The sequence below is a fragment of the Bombina bombina genome, chromosome 5 (assembly GCF_027579735.1).
Source record: "Bombina bombina isolate aBomBom1 chromosome 5, aBomBom1.pri, whole genome shotgun sequence".
Classification (NCBI taxonomy): Eukaryota; Metazoa; Chordata; class Amphibia; order Anura; family Bombinatoridae; genus Bombina; species Bombina bombina.
The window spans coordinates 50,402,893-50,420,919 of NC_069503.1; positions in this window are offsets into that span (position 1 = coordinate 50,402,893).

Below are 18,027 nucleotides of genomic sequence, written 5' to 3' on the forward strand. Positions count from 1 at the left end.
CTTGGATGCACCTAGTGTTTTCTTTCTCACTGCTAGTTCTCCCGGAACATTGGGAGTATTAGTTTCTATGACTTTTTCTACCTCCCTAATCTGTAATGTGTCTCCAGCATTACCTGTCATTCCTTGATCTAGAATTACCTCTAGTACTTCCCCTGTTTGTATGGCCCTTCCATTAATTAAGGGATCTTCATGTGCCTGACCCAGTATGGTAGAAACCTGTTCATCATCTGTTGAAGACAAATCTGTGTCTGAGAGGGAAAATGAAACAGGTTTATTCCCCTCCTTATGTCCTTTTTTTCTTATTGGAACGTTTGGTCCTATTTCTTCTTAGCTGGTTACTGGGCCATACACACTGTTATTTTTATAGCCCGTAACGTCCCGGTCAAATTTCTTAAAGGGACAGTCTACACCAGAATTTTTATTGTTTTAAAAGATAGATAATCCCTTTATTACCCATTCCCCAGTTTTGCATAACCAACAGTTATATTTATATACTTTTTACCTCTGTGATTATCTTGTATCTAAGCCTCTGCAAACTGCTCCTTTATTTCAGTTCTTTTGACAGACTTGAAGTTTAGCCAATCAGTACTGGCTCCCAGGTAACTTCACGTGCATGAGCACAGTGTTATCTATATGAAACACATGAACTAACACCCTCTAGTGGTGAAAAACTGTTAAAATGCATTCTGAAAAGAGGTGGCCTTCAAGGTCTAAGAAATTAGCATATGAACCTCCTAGGTTAAAGGGACACTGTTCCCAAATTTTTTTCTTTTGCAATTCAGATAGAGCATGACATTTTAAGCAACTTTCTAATTTTCTTCTATTATCAAATGTTCTTTATTCTCTTGGTATCTTTATTTGAAATGCAAGAATGTAAGTTTAGATGCCGGCCCATTTTTGGTGAACAACCTAGGTTGTCCTTGCTGATTGGTGGATAAAATTCATCCACCAATCAAAAACTGCTATCCAGAGTTCTGAACCAAGAAAAAAGCTTAGATGCCTTCTTTTTCATATAAAGATAGCAAGAGAAACAAGAAATATTGATAATAGGAGTAAATTAGAAAGTTGCTTAAAATTGCATATTCTATCTGAATCACAAAAGAAAAATTTTGGGTTCAGTGTCCCTTTAAGCTTTCAGCTAAGAATACCAAGAGAACAAAGCAAAATTGGTGATAAAAGTAAATTGGAAAATTGTTTAAAATTACATGCCCTATTTGAATCATGACAGTTTATTTTGGACTAGACTGTCCCTTTAATTTTAAGAGAGTCTATATCGCCCTTGATAGCCGTTATAGAGTCTCTGAGCACTCCATTCAACCTCTTGTACTCTTTGTGATCCAAAAACAAGTTTAAATCCTTTTGTAACAGTTATTTCAGACCTTACATTTTCCAGATGTGCTTTCTTGTGTATAATCAACATTAACATCAATCTTGACGAGCATTCTGATAAAATAGAATTCCACTCTTTAATGAAATCTAGTGTAGGTAGTTATTGCAATGCTAAACGTCTTTTTCTATGTACTGAAAAGGTGAAGTACGTAAGGAAAGGAAAGTATTCATAGCATCTTGACATTATATACCTTATAGTAGGATATAACTCCTGGATCAAAAAGAACCAACTGCTGGACAAATATGTGATGCTGCTGCTATGTGCACATTTAGTTTTCAGGACTGAAAAATACACAATTTTGAGACTTAAATTACAGGAAAATGGGGCAAAATAAATAATAAAGGTAAATATAATAAATAAAGCAAATGGCAGAGAACAACCCTATGGATTAAGGATACTATTTTAAAAAAAATAGGCAGCATTATCAGGACCATTCTTACGCTTTTTGCTCATCAAGCGCTTTGTCAGATGTCGCTGATGAAGTCACAATAAGAGGTCACGATAATGCTGCATCTTTCTAATAAAGCCGCCTTAATCCATAGGACTGTTCCCTGCTGTTTGTTTATTACAGTTTATATGTAGTGAAAAGAGGAATCACTGTAACAGTGGGGACCCTTTGTACCACTGAAGTGTTGGCGTGCAGCTGCCGGAGGTAACCTAAAGCTACACAGGAAACTCGCCATGACCGGAAGTGACCAGTAGCACAAGCGAGTGGGACGCTCTTTCTGCATACGGATCTATAATTTAACCAGAGACAAAAGGGAATAGTGAGTGAGTGAATTTATTTCTATGTGTTTATTGCATTATTAGTCACTGTACGTCTGTGACACACAGATAATATCCCGGCACACAGCTGATATAACAATACTATTAGACATTAAATAGTGAGTAAGTGAAGTTATTTCTGTGTGTTTATTGCATTATTAGTCACTGTATGTCTGTGACACACAGATAATATCCCGGCACACAGCTGATATAACAATACTATTAGACATTAAATAGTGAGTAAGTGAAGTTATTTCTGTGTGTTTATTGCATTATTAGTCACTGTCCGTCTGTGACACACAGATAATATCCCGGCACACAGCTGATATAACAATACTATTAGACATTAAATAGTGAGTGAGTGAAGTTATTTCTATGTGTTTATTGCATTATTAGTCACTGTACGTCTGTGACACACAGATATCCCGGCACACAGCTAATATAACAATACTATTAGACATTAAATAGTGAGTGAGTGAAGTTATTTCTATGTGTTTATTGCATTATTAGTCACTGTACGTCTGTGACACACAGATAATATCCCGGCACACAGCTAATATAACAATACTATTAGACATTAAATAGTGAATGAAGTTATTTATATTTGTTTATTGCATTATTAGTCACTGTACGTCTGTGACACACAGATAATATCCCGGCACACAGCTGATATAACAATACTATTAGACATTAAATAGTGAGTGAGTGAAGTTATCTCTATGTGTTTATTGCATTATTAGTCACTGTACATTTGTGACACACAGATAATATCCCGGCACACAGCTGATATAACAATACTATTAGACATTAAATAGTGAGTCAGTGAATTTACCTCTATGTGTTTATTGCATTATTAGTCACTGTACGTCTGTGACACAGATAATATCCCGGCACACAGCTGATATAACAATACTATTAGACATTAAATAGTGAGTCAGTGATGTTATTTCTATGTGTTTATTGCATTATTAGTCACTGTATGTCTGTGACACACAGATAATATCCCGGCACACAGCTGATATAACAATACTATTAGACATTAAATAGTGAGTCAGTGAAGTTATCTCTATGTGTTTATTGCATTATTAGTCACTGTACGTTTGTGACACACAGATAATATCCCGGCACACAGCTGATATACCAATACTATTAGACATTAAATAGTGAGTCAGTGATGTTATTTCTATGTGTTTATTGCATTATTAGTCACTGTATGTCTGTGACACACAGATAATATCCCAGCACACAGCTGATATAACAATACTATTAGACATAAAACAGTGAGTGAGTGAAGTTGTTTCTATGTGTTTATTGCATTATTAGTCACTGTACGTCTGTGACACACAGATAATATCCCGGCACACAGCTCATATAACAATACTATTAGACATTAAATAGTGAGTGAGTGAAGTTATCTCTATGTGTTTATTGCATTATTAGTTACTGTACGTCTGTGACACACAGATAATATCCCGGCACACAGCTGATATAACAATACTATTTGACAATAAATAGTGAGTGAGTGAAGTTATTTCTATGTGTTTATTGCATTATTAGCCACTGTACGTTTGTGACACACAGATAATATCCCAGCACACAGCTGATATAACAATACTATTAGACATTAAATAGTGAGTGAGTGAAGTTATTTCTATGTGTTTATTGCATTATTAGTCACTGTACGTCTGACACACAGATAATATCCCGGCACACAGCTGATATAACAATACTATTAGACATTAAATAGTGAGTGAGTGGAGTTACCTCTATGTGTTTATTGCATTATTAGTCACTGTACGTTTGTGACACACAGATAATATCCCGGCACACAGCTGATATAACAATACCTATTAGACATTAAATAGTGAGTCAGTGACGTTATTTCTATGTGTTTATTGCATTATTAGTCACTGTACGTCTGTGACACACAGATAATATCCGGCACACAGCTGATATAAGAATACTATTAGACATTAAATAGTGAGTGAGTGGAGTTACCTCTATGTGTTTATTGCATTATTTGTCACTGTACGTTTGTGACACACAGATAATATCCCGGCACACAGCTGATATAACAATACTATTAGACAATAAATAGTGAGTGAGTGAAGTTATTTCTATGTGTTTATTACAGTATTACTCACTATACGTCTGTGACACACAGATAATATCCCGGCACACAGCTGATATAACAATACTATTAGACATTAATTAGTGAGTCAGTGACATTACCTCTATGTGTTTATTGCATTATTAGTCACTGCACGTTTGTGACACACAGATAATATTCCGGCACACGGCTGATATAACAATACTATTAGACAATAAATAGTGAGTGAAGTTATTTCTATGTGTTTATTGCATTATTAGTCACTGTACGTCTGACACACAGATAATATCCCGGCACACAGCTGATATAACAATACTATTAGACAATAAATAGTGAGTGAAGTTATTTCTATGTGTTTATTGCATTATTAGCCACTATACGTTTGTGACACACAAATAATATCCCGGCACACAGCTGATATAACAATACTATTAGACATTAAATAGTGAGTGAGTGAAGTTATTTCTATGTGTTTATTGCATTATTAGTCACTGTACGTCTGTGACACACAGATAATATCCCAGCACACAGCTGATATAACAATACTATTAGACATTAAATAGTGAGTCAGTGAAGTTATTTCTATGTGTTTATTCTATGTGACTGTTCCCTGCTGTTTGTTTATTACAGTTTATATGTAGTGAAAAGAGGAATCACTGTAACAGTGGGGACCCTTTGTACCACTGAAGTGTTGGCGTGCAGCTGCCGGAGGTAACCTAAAGCTACACAGGAAACTCGCCATGACCGGAAGTGACCAGTAGCACAAGCGAGTGGGACGCTCTTTCTGCATACGGATCTATAATTTAACCAGAGACAAAAGGGAATAGTGAGTGAATTTATTTCTATGTGTTTATTGCATTATTAGTCACTGTATGTCTGTGACACACAGATAATATCCCGGCACACAGCTGATATAACAATACTATTAGACATTAAATAGTGAGTAAGTGAAGTTATTTCTGTGTGTTTATTGCATTATTAGTCACTGTCCGTCTGTGACACACAGATAATATCCCGGCACACAGCTGATATAACAATACTATTAGACATTAAATAGTGAGTGAGTGAAGTTATTTCTATGTGTTTATTGCATTATTAGTCACTGTACATCTGTGACACACAGATAATATCTCAGAACACAGCTGATATAACAATACTATTAGACATTAAATAGTGAGTCAGTGAAGTTATTTCTATGTGTTTATTGCATTATTAGTCACTGTACGTTTGTGACACACAGATAATATCTCAGCACACAGCTGATATAACAATACTATTAGACATTAAATAGTGAGTGAGTGAAGTTATTTCTATGTGTTTATTGCATTATTAGTCACTGTACATTTGTGACACACAGATAATATCCCGGCACACAGCTGATATAACAATACTATTAGACATTAAATAGTGAGACAGTGAATTTACCTCTATGTGTTTATTGCATTATTAGTCACTGTACGTCTGTGACACACAGATAATATCCCGACACACAGCTGATATAACAATACTATTAGACAATAAATAGTGAGTGAGTGAAGTTATTTCTATGTTTTTATTGCATTATTAGCCACTGTACGTTTGTGACACACAGATAATATCCCGGCACACAGCTGATATAACAATACTATTAGACATTAAATAGTGAGTGAGTTAAGTTATTTCTATGTGTTTATTGCATTATTAGTCACTGTACGTCTGTGACACACAGATAATATCCCGGCACACAGCTGATATAACAATACCATTAGACATTAAATAGTGTGTGAGTGGAGTTACCTCTATGTGTTTATTGCATTATTAGTCACTGTACGTTTGTGACACACAGATAATATCCCGGCACACAGCTGATATAACAATACTATTAGACATTAAATAGTGAGTGAGTGAAGTTATTTATATGTGTTTATTGCATTATTAGTCACTGTACGTCTGACACACAGATAATATCCCGGCACACAGCTGATATAACAATACTATTAGACAAAAAATAGTGAGTGAGTGAAGATATTTCTATGTGTTTATTGCATTATTAGCCACTGTACGTTTGTGACACACAGATAATATCCCGGCACACAGCTAATATAACAAAACTATTAGACATTAAATAGTGAGTGAGTGAAGTTATTTCTATGTGTTTATTGCATTATTAGTCAATGTACGTCTGTGACACACAGATAATATCCCGGCACACAGCTGATATAGCAATACTATTAGACATTAAATAGTGAGTGAGTGGAGTTACCTCTATGTGTTTATTGCATTATTAGTCACTGTACGTTTGTGACACACAGATAATATCCCGGCACACAGCTGATATAACAATACCTATTAGACATTAAATAGTGAGTCAGTGACGTTATTTCTATGTGTTTATTGCATTATTAGTCACTGTACGTCTGTGACACACAGATAATATCCGGCACACAGCTGATATAAGAATACTATTAGACATTAAATAGTGAGTGAGTGAAGTTATTTCTATGTGTTTATTGCATTATTAGTCACTGTACGTCTGTGACACACAGATAATATCCCAGCACACAGCTGATATAACAATACTATTAGACATTAAATAGTGAGTCAGTGAAGTTATTTCTATGTGTTTATTCTATGTGACTGTTCCCTGCTGTTTGTTTATTACAGTTTATATGTAGTGAAAAGAGGAATCACTGTAACAGTGGGGACCCTTTGTACCACTGAAGTGTTGGCGTGCAGCTGCCGGAGGTAACCTAAAGCTACACAGGAAACTCGCCATGACCGGAAGTGACCAGTAGCACAAGCGAGTGGGACGCTCTTTCTGCATACGGATCTATAATTTAACCAGAGACAAAAGGGAATAGTGAGTGAATTTATTTCTATGTGTTTATTGCATTATTAGTCACTGTATGTCTGTGACACACAGATAATATCCCGGCACACAGCTGATATAACAATACTATTAGACATTAAATAGTGAGTAAGTGAAGTTATTTCTGTGTGTTTATTGCATTATTAGTCACTGTCCGTCTGTGACACACAGATAATATCCCGGCACACAGCTGATATAACAATACTATTAGACATTAAATAGTGAGTGAGTGAAGTTATTTCTATGTGTTTATTGCATTATTAGTCACTGTACATCTGTGACACACAGATAATATCTCAGAACACAGCTGATATAACAATACTATTAGACATTAAATAGTGAGTCAGTGAAGTTATTTCTATGTGTTTATTGCATTATTAGTCACTGTACGTTTGTGACACACAGATAATATCTCAGCACACAGCTGATATAACAATACTATTAGACATTAAATAGTGAGTGAGTGAAGTTATTTCTATGTGTTTATTGCATTATTAGTCACTGTACATTTGTGACACACAGATAATATCCCGGCACACAGCTGATATAACAATACTATTAGACATTAAATAGTGAGACAGTGAATTTACCTCTATGTGTTTATTGCATTATTAGTCACTGTACGTCTGTGACACACAGATAATATCCCGACACACAGCTGATATAACAATACTATTAGACAATAAATAGTGAGTGAGTGAAGTTATTTCTATGTTTTTATTGCATTATTAGCCACTGTACGTTTGTGACACACAGATAATATCCCGGCACACAGCTGATATAACAATACTATTAGACATTAAATAGTGAGTGAGTTAAGTTATTTCTATGTGTTTATTGCATTATTAGTCACTGTACGTCTGTGACACACAGATAATATCCCGGCACACAGCTGATATAACAATACCATTAGACATTAAATAGTGTGTGAGTGGAGTTACCTCTATGTGTTTATTGCATTATTAGTCACTGTACGTTTGTGACACACAGATAATATCCCGGCACACAGCTGATATAACAATACTATTAGACATTAAATAGTGAGTGAGTGAAGTTATTTATATGTGTTTATTGCATTATTAGTCACTGTACGTCTGACACACAGATAATATCCCGGCACACAGCTGATATAACAATACTATTAGACAAAAAATAGTGAGTGAGTGAAGATATTTCTATGTGTTTATTGCATTATTAGCCACTGTACGTTTGTGACACACAGATAATATCCCGGCACACAGCTAATATAACAAAACTATTAGACATTAAATAGTGAGTGAGTGAAGTTATTTCTATGTGTTTATTGCATTATTAGTCAATGTACGTCTGTGACACACAGATAATATCCCGGCACACAGCTGATATAGCAATACTATTAGACATTAAATAGTGAGTGAGTGGAGTTACCTCTATGTGTTTATTGCATTATTAGTCACTGTACGTTTGTGACACACAGATAATATCCCGGCACACAGCTGATATAACAATACCTATTAGACATTAAATAGTGAGTCAGTGACGTTATTTCTATGTGTTTATTGCATTATTAGTCACTGTACGTCTGTGACACACAGATAATATCCGGCACACAGCTGATATAAGAATACTATTAGACATTAAATAGTGAGTGAGTGGAGTTACCTCTATGTGTTTATTGCATTATTTGTCACTGTACGTTTGTGACACACAGATAATATCCCGGCACACAGCTGATATAACAATACTATTAGACAATAAATAGTGAGTGAGTGAAGTTATTTCTATGTGTTTATTGCAGTATTACTCACTATACGTCTGTGACACACAGATAATATCCCGGCACACAGCTGATATAACAATACTATTAGACATTAATTAGTGAGTCAGTGACATTACCTCTATGTGTTTATTGCATTATTAGTCACTGCACGTTTGTGACACACAGAAAATATTCCGGCACACAGCTGATATAACAATACTATTAGACAATAAATAGTGAGTGAGTGAAGTTATTTCTATGTGTTTATTGCATTATTAGTCACTGTACGTCTGACACACAGATAATATCCCGGCACACAGCTGATATAACAATACTATTAGACATTAAATAGTGAGTCAGTGAAGTTATTTCTATGTGTTTATTCTATGTGACTGTTCCCTGCTGTTTGTTTATTACAGTTTATATGTAGTGAAAAGAGGAATCACTGTAACAGTGGGGACCTTTTGTACCACTGAAGTGTTGGCGTGCAGCTGCCGGAGGTAACCTAAAGCTACACAGGAAACTCGCCATGACCGGAAGTGACCAGTAGCACAAGCGAGTGGGACGCTCTTTCTGCATACGGATCTATAATTTAACCAGAGACAAAAGGGAATAGTGAGTGAATTTATTTCTATGTGTTTATTGCATTATTAGTCACTGTATGTCTGTGACACACAGATAATATCCCGGCACACAGCTGATATAACAATACTATTAGACATTAAATAGTGAGTGAGTGAAGTTATTTCTATGTGTTTATTGCATTATTAGTCACTGTACATCTGTGACACACAGATAATATCTCAGAACACAGCTGATATAACAATACTATTAGACATTAAATAGTGAGTCAGTGAAGTTATTTCTATGTGTTTATTGCATTATTAGTCACTGTACGTTTGTGACACACAGATAATATCTCAGCACACAGCTGATATAACAATACTATTAGACATTAAATAGTGAGTGAGTGAAGTTATTTCTATGTGTTTATTGCATTATTAGTCACTGTACATTTGTGACACACAGATAATATCCCGGCACACAGCTGATATAACAATACTATTAGACATTAAATAGTGAGACAGTGAATTTACCTCTATGTGTTTATTGCATTATTAGTCACTGTACGTCTGTGACACACAGATAATATCCCGACACACAGCTGATATAACAATACTATTAGACAATAAATAGTGAGTGAGTGAAGTTATTTCTATGTTTTTATTGCATTATTAGCCACTGTACGTTTGTGACACACAGATAATATCCCGGCACACAGCTGATATAACAATACTATTAGACATTAAATAGTGAGTGAGTTAAGTTATTTCTAGGTGTTTATTGCATTATTAGTCACTGTACGTCTGTGACACACAGATAATATCCCGGCACACAGCTGATATAACAATACTATTAGACAATAAATAGTGAGTGAGTGAAGTTATTTCTATGTGTTTATTGCATTATTAGTCACTGTACGTCTGACACACAGATAATATCCCGGCACACAGCTGATATAACAATACTATTAGACAATAAATAGTGAGTGAAGTTATTTCTATGTGTTTATTGCATTATTAGCCACTATACGTTTGTGACACACAAATAATATCCCGGCACACAGCTGATATAACAATACTATTAGACATTAATTAGTGAGTCAGTGACATTACCTCTATGTGTTTATTGCATTATTAGTCACTGCACGTTTGTGACACACAGAAAATATTCCGGCACACAGCTGATATAACAATACTATTAGACAATAAATAGTGAGTGAGTGAAGTTATTTCTATGTGTTTATTGCATTATTAGTCACTGTACGTCTGACACACAGATAATATCCCGGCACACAGCTGATATAACAATACTATTAGACATTAAATAGTGAGTCAGTGAAGTTATTTCTATGTGTTTATTCTATGTGACTGTTCCCTGCTGTTTGTTTATTACAGTTTATATGTAGTGAAAAGAGGAATCACTGTAACAGTGGGGACCCTTTGTACCACTGAAGTGTTGGCGTGCAGCTGCCGGAGGTAACCTAAAGCTACACAGGAAACTCGCCATGACCGGAAGTGACCAGTAGCACAAGCGAGTGGGACGCTCTTTCTGCATACGGATCTATAATTTAACCAGAGACAAAAGGGAATAGTGAGTGAATTTATTTCTATGTGTTTATTGCATTATTAGTCACTGTATGTCTGTGACACACAGATAATATCCCGGCACACAGCTGATATAACAATACTATTAGACATTAAATAGTGAGTAAGTGAAGTTATTTCTGTGTGTTTATTGCATTATTAGTCACTGTCCGTCTGTGACACACAGATAATATCCCGGCACACAGCTGATATAACAATACTATTAGACATTAAATAGTGAGTGAGTGAAGTTATTTCTATGTGTTTATTGCATTATTAGTCACTGTACATCTGTGACACACAGATAATATCTCAGAACACAGCTGATATAACAATACTATTAGACATTAAATAGTGAGTCAGTGAAGTTATTTCTATGTGTTTATTGCATTATTAGTCACTGTACGTTTGTGACACACAGATAATATCTCAGCACACAGCTGATATAACAATACTATTAGACATTAAATAGTGAGTGAGTGAAGTTATTTCTATGTGTTTATTGCATTATTAGTCACTGTACATTTGTGACACACAGATAATATCCCGGCACACAGCTGATATAACAATACTATTAGACATTAAATAGTGAGACAGTGAATTTACCTCTATGTGTTTATTGCATTATTAGTCACTGTACGTCTGTGACACACAGATAATATCCCGACACACAGCTGATATAACAATACTATTAGACAATAAATAGTGAGTGAGTGAAGTTATTTCTATGTTTTTATTGCATTATTAGCCACTGTACGTTTGTGACACACAGATAATATCCCGGCACACAGCTGATATAACAATACTATTAGACATTAAATAGTGAGTGAGTTAAGTTATTTCTATGTGTTTATTGCATTATTAGTCACTGTACGTCTGTGACACACAGATAATATCCCGGCACACAGCTGATATAACAATACCATTAGACATTAAATAGTGTGTGAGTGGAGTTACCTCTATGTGTTTATTGCATTATTAGTCACTGTACGTTTGTGACACACAGATAATATCCCGGCACACAGCTGATATAACAATACTATTAGACATTAAATAGTGAGTGAGTGAAGTTATTTATATGTGTTTATTGCATTATTAGTCACTGTACGTCTGACACACAGATATCCCGGCACACAGCTGATATAACAATACTATTAGACAAAAAATAGTGAGTGAGTGAAGATATTTCTATGTGTTTATTGCATTATTAGCCACTGTACGTTTGTGACACACAGATAATATCCCGGCACACAGCTAATATAACAAAACTATTAGACATTAAATAGTGAGTGAGTGAAGTTATTTCTATGTGTTTATTGCATTATTAGTCAATGTACGTCTGTGACACACAGATAATATCCCGGCACACAGCTGATATAACAATACTATTAGACATTAAATAGTGAGTCAATGAAGTTATTTCTATGTGTTTATTGCATTATTAGTCACTTTACGTCTGTGACACACAGATAATATCCCGGCACACAGCTGATATAACAATACTATTAGACATTAAATAGTGAGTGAGTGAAGTTATTTCTATGTGTTTATTGCATTATTAGTCACTGTACGTCTGACACACAGATAATATCCCGGCACACAGCTGATATAGCAATACTATTAGACATTAAATAGTGAGTGAGTGGAGTTACCTCTATGTGTTTATTGCATTATTAGTCACTGTACGTTTGTGACACACAGATAATATCCCGGCACACAGCTGATATAACAATACCTATTAGACATTAAATAGTGAGTCAGTGACGTTATTTCTATGTGTTTATTGCATTATTAGTCACTGTACGTCTGTGGCACACAGATAATATCCGGCACACAGCTGATATAAGAATACTATTAGACATTAAATAGTGAGTGAGTGGAGTTACCTCTATGTGTTTATTGCATTATTTGTCACTGTACGTTTGTGACACACAGATAATATCCCGGCACACAGCTGATATAACAATACTATTAGACAATAAATAGTGAGTGAGTGAAGTTATTTCTATGTGTTTATTGCAGTATTACTCACTATACGTCTGTGACACACAGATAATATCCCGGCACACAGCTGATATAACAATACTATTAGACATTAATTAGTGAGTCAGTGACATTACCTCTATGTGTTTATTGCATTATTAGTCACTGCACGTTTGTGACACACAGAAAATATTCCGGCACACAGCTGATATAACAATACTATTAGACAATAAATAGTGAGTGAGTGAAGTTATTTCTATGTGTTTATTGCATTATTAGTCACTGTACGTCTGACACACAGATAATATCCCGGCACACAGCTGATATAACAATACTATTAGACAATAAATAGTGAGTGAAGTTATTTCTATGTGTTTATAGCATTATTAGCCACTATACGTTTGTGACACACAAATAATATCCCGGCACACAGCTGATATAACAATACTATTAGACATTAAATAGTGAGTGAGTGAAGTTATTTCTATGTGTTTATTGCATTATTAGTCACTGTACGTCTGTGACACACAGATAATATCCCGGCACACAGCTGATATAACAATACTATTAGACATTAAATAGTGAGTCAGTGAAGTTATTTCTATGTGTTTATTCTATGTGACTGTTCCCTGCTGTTTGTTTATTACAGTTTATATGTAGTGAAAAGAGGAATCACGGTAACAGTGGGGACCCTTTGTACCACTGAAGTGTTGGCGTGCAGCTGCCGGAGGTAACCTAAAGCTACACAGGAAACTCGCCATGACCGGAAGTGACCAGTAGCACAAGCGAGTGGGACGCTCTTTCTGCATACGGATCTATAATTTAACCAGAGACAAAAGGGAATAGTGAGTGAGTGAATTTATTTCTATGTGTTTATTGCATTATTAGTCACTGTATGTCTGTGACACACAGATAATATCCCGGCACACAGCTGATATAACAATACTATTAGACATTAAATAGTGAGTAAGTGAAGTTATTTCTGTGTGTGTATTGCATTATTAGTCACTGTCCGTCTGTGACACACAGATAATATCCCGGCACACAGCTGATATAACAATACTATTAGACATTAAATAGTGAGTCAGTGAAGTTATTTCTATGTGTTTATTGCATTATTAGTCACTGTACGTCTGTGACACACAGATAATATCCGGCACACAGCTGATATAACAATACTATTAGACATTAAATAGTGAGTGAGTGGAGTTACCTCTATGTGTTTATTGCATTATTTGTCACTGTACGTTTGTGACACACAGATAATATCCCGGCACACAGCTGATATAACAATACTATTAGACATTAAATAGTGAGTCAGTGAAGTTACCTCTATGTGTTTATTGCATTTATTAGTCACTGCACGTTTGTGACATACAGATAATATCCCGGCACACAGCTGATATAACAATACTATTAGACAATAAATAGTGAGTGAGTGAAGTTATTTCTATGTGTTTATTGCATTATTACTCACTATACGTCTGTGACACACAGATAATATCCCGGCACACAGCTGATATAACAATACTATTAGACAATAAATAGTGAGTCAGTGAAGATATTTATATGTGTTTATTGCTTTATTAGTCACTGTACGTCTGTGACACACAGATAATATCCCGGCACACAGCTGATATAACAATACTATTAGACATTAAATAGTGAGTGAGTGAATTTATTTCTATGTGTTTATTGCATTATTAGTCACTGTACGTTTGTGACACACAGACAATATCCCGGCACACAGCTGATATAACAATACTATTAGACATTAAATAGTGAGTGAAGTTATTTCTATGTGTTTATTGCATTATTAGTCACTGTACGTTTGTGACGCACAGATAATATCTCGGCACACAGCTGATATAACAATACTATTAGACATTAAATAGTGAGTGAGTGAAGATATTTCTATGTGTTTATTGCACTATTAGTCACTGTACGTCTGTGACACACAGATAATATCCCGGCACACAGCTGATATAACAATACTATTAGACATTAAATACTGAGTGAGTGAAGTTATTTTTATGTTTTTGTTGCCTTATTAGTCACTGTACGTTTGTGACACAGATAATATCCCGGCACACAGCTGATATAACAATACTATTAGACATTAAATAGTGAGTCAGTGAAGTTTATTCTATGTGTTTATTGCATTATTAGTCACTGTACGTCTGTGACACACAGATAATATCCCGGCACACAGTTGATTTAACAATACTATTAGACATTAAATAGTGAGTCAGTGAAGTTACCTCTATGTGTTTATTGCATTTTTAGTCACTGTACGTCTATGACACACAGATAATATCCCGGGACACAGCTGATATAACAATACTATTAGACATTAAATAGTGAGTGAGTGAGTGAAGTTATTTCTATGTGTTTATTGCATTATTAGTCACTGTACGTTTGTGACACACAGATAATATCCCGGCACACAGCTGAAATAACAATACTATTAGACATTAAATAGTGAGTGGGTGAAGTTATTTCTATGTGTTTATTGCATTATTAGTCACTGTACGTTTGTGACACACAGATAATATCCCGGCACACAGCTGATATAACAATACTATTAGACATTAAATAGTGAGTGGGTGAAGTTATTTCTATGTGTTTATTGCATTATTAGTCACTGTACGTCTGTGACACACAGATAATATCCTGACACACAGCTGATATAACAATACTATTAGACATTAAATAGTGAGTCAGTGAAGTTATTTCTGTGTGTTTATTGCATTATTAGTCACTGTACGTCTGTGACACACAGATAATATCCCGACACACAGCTGATATAACAATACTATTAGACATTAAATAGTGAGTCAGTGAAGTTATTTCTATGTGTTTATTGCATTATTAGTCACTGTACGTCTGTGACACACAGATAATATCCTGGCACACAGCTGATATAACAATACTATAAGACATTAAATAGTGAGTCAGTGAAGTTACCTCTATGTGTTTATTACATTATTAGTCACTGTACATCTGTGACACACAGATAATATCCCGGCACACAGCTGATATAACAATACTATTAGACAATGAAAGTATTCGGTAAAGTTGTTTTCCTAATAATAATTAGTCAGTTTATATTACAGTCTCAAGCTGTTTACTGTCTCTTTAGTCAGATCTAGCTTTATGCTATCTTGTTGTGAATCCTTGTTTAATAAAGATAACATTGTGACAAAGCTGACAAGATATTGATTACCTAGATAATAATTGCATTAATTATCTCTGATATTAAAGGGATTTAGAGGTGCAATAATGTTTAAATATATTAGATCAGTTTATTATTGTACCACTGATTGTATATAACTATGTGTTTAACTCCTACAAAGTCATCTATAGAGCAACAATGTACTACTGGGCATATCTGGTGAGCAAATGACAAGAGACACGTGTGTGTAGCCATTAGTCAGCTCTCAGTAGTACATAAATTTGTTAACAGAAGTTAAATTAAAAAAAGAGTCATAAACTGACACAGTCTATCCCTTTAAGTATGATTTAAGCAACAGAAAATGTCTGTGTATAAAGTCTTGCTGGTGATTAATAATCTGGGTTGGTGTAAGTCAGTGGTTAATTTAAACGGACACTGGAAGCAAAAAACAAAGTTAACAAAAAATTGTTTAAACATTTAGAAACAAGAAGATTTAAAAAGAAGATTTAAAAAAAACAACTTTTTAACTTTTCGTTTTTCAGACCCCCAAGACTTACACTGTTGGAAAGGTTAGGTGTAGGTCTGTAGCGGCTTAGATACCTGATAAAGTGTATGTGGTGAACCAAGCACTAGTATCTAAGCCTTAAACTCACAACCGAGAAGTCCCCTAGTAAACTTCAGAGAGCACATATAAACACAAAGGGCAGGGAGCGCTAAAAAGTGCACCCTGCCCTAAAGTATAAATAAAGTTGCGTGGTGACGTCATCTCGTTCTTGTGCGTGACGTCACTGCGCATCACGTGAAGCCCCAGTGATGCCTGTTACTATGCAGGCCCGATCGCTGGGGTAGGAGCGGGTGGGAGCCCCCAGATCTTCCTCAATGTGGGAAGAATGCTCATGACGGCTCTGAGCCGTCATTAGCACTCAAAGGGTTAATGCACTTCTGTTTTTAAATATCTACCTTTTATCTGCAATTTAAATTTTATTTTTCAATGGTTTCCACACCCACTTCGTGGGTAACGTTGCAGGTTGTCCATTCCGAGCTGACATCCCCAGTTGGAATATGGCGGCACTTAGCCGCAATGCACATGCGCAAGCTCTATCCCCGTCCTTAAAGATGTCACTCAATGGATGTCTGACGAGAGTAGGAGAGCCGCTCAAATGTGCATGCGTTTTTTATTACTTTGTGGGTAATTTCAGCACCAGGGAGAGCAATTGCACATGCCCAAATTAATCTAACTAAAAGCGCTTGCGCAGCATGACAAAATTATCACATAATTTATTCATTAAATCTAGATACGATTGGACATTTATTTAGAGCATGTACGGCTCATATTTGGGGGTTGGATGTTGTGACATTATCGCCAAAAACTAAAACTATATTTTATAACGATATGCAGCATCGTTTTATTCAAAAAGTAGGTACATTATGTTTTATTTAGGTATGGTATAAGATATGTGTGGTCAGTTTGTGGGGGGGAGGAAGTTAATAATCCTTTAATATTGTTTTATGTACTGTTAAAGGGACAGTAAAGTCAAAATTAAGCTTAAATGATTTGGATAGAACATGACATTTCAAACAACTTTCCAATGTACTTATATTATAATTTGTGCTTAGTTCTCTTAGAATCCTTTGTTAAAGAGTAATCCTAGGTGAACTCAGGAGCGTGCACGTATCTTCAGACAGTAGAGATTGCAAGAGCATTTATAGCTATGTTATACAGTTAAAAACACTGCTGCACATGGTACTAAATACACGTGCACACCCCTAAGCTCATATAATATCAGTCTCCTAGGTTTACTCTATAACAAAGGATACCAAAAGAACAAAGCAAATTAGATAATAGAAGTAAATTGAAAAGTTGGGTAAAA